The sequence below is a fragment of the Palaemon carinicauda genome, chromosome 39 (genome assembly GCF_036898095.1).
Source record: "Palaemon carinicauda isolate YSFRI2023 chromosome 39, ASM3689809v2, whole genome shotgun sequence".
Lineage (NCBI taxonomy): Eukaryota > Metazoa > Arthropoda > Malacostraca > Decapoda > Palaemonidae > Palaemon > Palaemon carinicauda.
In genome coordinates, this window is record NC_090763.1 from 48,605,192 (window position 1) to 48,610,191 (window position 5,000).

A 5,000-nucleotide genomic window follows, 5' to 3' on the forward strand; every position below is an offset into this window, starting at 1 on the left:
CTCGGAAAAGTTTCCTGATCGCTGATTGGTTGGACGAGATAATTCTAACCAATCAGCGATCAGAAAAATTTTCCGAGCTAAAAGGGCACCCCTGCGAGTCGGTGCAAATCTGCATTGCTAAAAGAAATGGACTATAGTATAGTAGGAGCTTTTAATGCCATCTTCCAAAAGAAATTTGACCTTATTTGTTAGGAAAGGAACTATTAATTTCAATTATAGGACTATTTTAAATTTTACCCTGTATGAAAATTCATATGAATTTATGGACAGCAGTAATGCCCTGGTTGGAATTTTCGACGCCACCTTGCAAAAAAAAAAAAAAAAAAAAAAAAAAAAAAAAAAAAAGAAAAACACGCTCATTTGTTAGGAAAAATAACTACAAATTGCAATTGTATATAAAAAAATAATAATAACTCTGTCTGAAAGTTTATATGAATATATGGACAGCGGTGATACCTTGGGGAGAATGTTTGATATCTCTTCTTCTCTGTCTACATCTTTTCCCACTTCTATGTGGGGTTGATGTTAGAATGTTTGATACCATCTTGCGAAATAAAATCAACCTTATTTGTTGGGAAAAGAACTTCTAATTGCAATTGCAAACGGTTTGAATTTAACACTGCATTAAAATTTACATTCACTGTCTGGTTAATAGAGAGAGGAAAGATAATCTACATGAAGTTGTCTGTCATCCTTATTATATAAAGATGTTCTTTATAGATTGCCTAAAACTCTACAGAATCTGATAAATGTCCTTAGAATTGATGTTGAACTTGCTACACTGTTATAAATTTTCATTAAAAAACCGTAAACGTCTGGTAACATTTATTCTAGGGTTTTTACAGTTTTGAAAATGTTTATAGTGACGTAAAGCAGTGATATTACAGTCAACAACCCGTAAAAGATAATAGCAAAGTAAGGTAAAATTACGGTCGCCTGTATTTTACTGAAATACGGTTGAGAACAATATATTTTTACGGAGAATTTCCGATTAAAATTACGGTTTTTTCTCACAGTTTAGTTAAATTTTACAATAGACTTTCTGGAACTCAGTCGCTGACCTTTCTAGCGTGTTAAAAAAAAAAAAAGTTAACAGATAATAAAATCAAGCACATTCTCTATTATTGGGTATTTTAATGGAAACATTTAAGCATGGAAATTCGGTTAGATTATAAAGCCAGTTATTCTTATATCCCTCAAATAAATGTGGATGGGAAAATGTACTCGATTTCCCACACTAAGGAATAATAGAACATTGTGGTAAGGCGGGACATTGAGACAGACACCAAGGAAAAAGAATTCTATCCGTGGGAATTTTCAGTTCTCCCAAATATTCGTTTATTTGGTAGATGTGAAAAAGGTACGGTAGATGTTAAATTGATTTTATTGTCCACTGGAAATGGAAATTTCAATATATCCCAATTATATTGTATACTTGTTCCCCTGAGGTAGATTCGTATCATGAGACGTTACTTTTTCTTATGATTAGAAATTTACAACTGGCAAAATACCGAAAAGGATTGGTTAGGTTTGATATCTTTCTTACCCACAAAATTTATCGATCGAGAACATTACTGTCTTGATGTACGTTCTATTTTCTCCACGTTAGGCTACACATAAGGCTTCACATAGTATTTACACTAACGAATTTCCTAACTCCGATAACAACATTTGGATGAGCCTTGTTTTTTTGTTTTTTTTTTTTAATATATATAGATAATGACGAACAATTCACGTTATTATTCATCTTAACCTGTTAAGACATTTGCTAAGACCTAGCATAAGTTTATTGACTAAATTCAATGTATAATTACCTCCAACGATGTAGTCTCTAAAAAGTTACATCCTATCGCAGAATTTTTGCAGATCCAGAAAATTAGTAATTAATAATTGATGCAGAAAACATTAGCGTATTTACATATTTTGCTAATTGCCGTTCTTCCTTTCCTACAATGTTAATCATCTGTTATACCATTGACGTTACTTCGAAAAGAATAATTGATATTTCTAGCAAGGTATCTACTTATGATATGAATCTATATAAATGTGCTGAAAGGTGAACATGTAAGAGAGATAGTACATATCCACGGGCATCTCTCTCTCTCTCTCTCTCTCTCTCTCTCTCTCTCTCTCTCTCTCTCTCTCTCTCTCTCTCTCTCCGTACTATAATCATATTTCATTACATATGCTTTACTTTTATTGTAAAAAAGACTAATATATATACACGCACACACACACACACACACACACATATATATATATATATATATATATATATATATATATATATATATATATATATGTATATATATGTATATATATATGTAAATATATATATATATGTATATGTAAATATATATATATATATATATATATATATATATATATATATATATATATATATATATATATATATATATATATATATATATATATATATATATATATATATTCAAGAATAACTGAATTTTTACGTTTCTCGAAATATATATAAAAAAATAACTAAATTTCCACGTTTCTCGATGAAATCTTAACTAAAATTCTTTCGTTGTATTTCAAATCAAAAGTAATCATACATTCTGTAATCGATAAAGCTCCAATTATTTCAACAATATATATGAAAGTTTATCAGCTCCTTAAGTAAAGGCTTAGGTAAACAAAAAAGTTGGAGAGCTACGATCATTCGGAGTCATCCTCGAGCCATTCAAGGTGAAGTTATCACTTTTATGCGTGGCAATAAAATAGCAACACCTGTCTAATTTCAATTGACTCCGGAACACACAATGAAAGCGATGAAACTCTATCGGCAAAAATAAAGGTTTAAAAAGACGTAGAAGTATTTCTTTTGGGCATCGTGGATTAGGTTTGTTCAAAAAAAAAAAAAAAAAAAAAAAAAAAAAAAAAAGGAGGGTTTAGTGTCCTTCGCCAAGTTTCATTCGAAATGATTTTTCGCTATAATTCTTGTGGCTCTCTCTCTCTCTCTCTCTCTCTCTCTCTCTCTCTCTCTCTCTCTCTCTCTCTCTCTCTCTCTCTCTATTGCTACAAATTGTTGCGAGTTCCAACATCGTTTGTACTTTTACAAAGTAAAGAACATTACTCCTCCCTTTTTCCATCCAGGCTTAAGACCGACGCTGAGCATTAATGGTCTCAGTAAAAACTATCACCATATCATAAGCATTATAGGCAATAGGTCTCCACTTTGATAAACTTTTACTTACTACTCACTTCAAGGTAAAGCGATGGCTCAGCAATGGCATTCTAAATATGACAGAGTAAATTTCCTTATCTAAATGCGTAGTCGTCACTACGCTTTACAGGTTTAAAGGCCACTCATGAACGGCAGAGGCAAGGGACCCTGACATTTCCCTATTGAGCAGGACAATGCCCTAGAGACTGACCATAGCTCCCTCTCCACCCAAGCTAGGACCAAGGAGGGCTAGGCAATGGTTGTTGATGATTCAGGAGATATACCTAAAGGCTGCCAGCCCTCCCCCCCCCTTCCCCATCCTTAGCTCACAAGGATGGTATGGTTGCAGAGACCAAAGAAACTAACAAATTTGAGCGGGACTCGAACCCCAGTCTGGAGTTCACCAGTTAGGGACGTTGCCACATCGGCCACCAGATAAGAATGGTAAATAAGTCATAATCTGATGAGTCATAGAATTCTATGTTAAGAAGCTCTTCTAGGAGGACACTCCAAAATGAAACCATTGTTCTCTAGTCTTGGGTAGTGCCATAGCCTCTATACCATGGCCTTCCACTGTCTTGGATTAGAGTCTTCTTGCTTGAGGGTACCCTCGGACACGCTGTTCTATCTTATTTCTCTTCCTCTTGTTTTTTTAAGTTTTATAGTTTATATGTGAAAGATATATATTAATGCAGTTACTGTTCTTAAAATATTCTATTTTGATTGTTTATTACTTCTCTTGTAGTTTATTTCCTTGTTTTCTTTCCTCACTGGGATATTTTTCCTTGTTGGAGCCCTTGGACTTACAGCATCTTGCTTTTCCAACTAGGGTTATAGCTTAGCTTGAAATAATAATAATAATAATAATAATAATAATAATAATAATAATAATAATAATAATAATAATAATAATAATAATAATATTATTATTATTATTATTATTATTATTATTATTATTATTATTATTATTATCCAAGCTACAACCCTAGTTGGAAAAGCAAGATTCTATAAGCCCAAGGGCTCCAATAGGGAAAAATAGCCCAGTGAGGAAAGGAAATAAGGAAATAGATAAATGATGAGAACAAATTAACAATAAATCATTCTAAAAACAGTAACAACGTCAAAACAGATATGTCATATATAAACTATAAAAAGACTCATGTCAGCCTGTTCAATAATAATAATAATAATAATAATAATAATAATAATAATAATAATAATAATAATAATTTTCCACCCATCTCTTTCTCCAGAGGGGGATCTGACATCGCACAAGATGGGAAACAAATTACCTCAAATTATTTTTTCTCTTTTTGAGCAACCGAGTTCGCTTTGTACAGCATTGTCCGTCTCATTCCCACACATATAAAAGAAAGGGTTTTTTACCCTTGAGCTTTCGAGCTCAGGGCTGTTGCATATGGCATCTGGTCAGTGGATGCAACGCTATGCAATCTGTTATACCTGGCGGTCGAGGCAATGAACTCTGCAACAGATACGAACTTGATTGAAAAGGAAATTCTTATTCTGAAACTGGAATAAATTCACAGTAAATTGAATGCTATTTAATTTGTTGCACAGAAACTTACGGTTTATTAAATTTCTTATTCCTGATCTAGATATTAATCTTTGGCACAGTCGTTCAATTAGTTCATTAACTTGGCGACAGAAACGAACTTGATTGAAAAGGAAATTCTTATTATGAAATTGGAATAAATTTACAGCAAATTGAATGCTATTTAATTTATTGGACAGAAACTTACGGTCTATTAAATTTCTTATTCCTGATCTAGATATCAATCTTTGGCACCGTTGT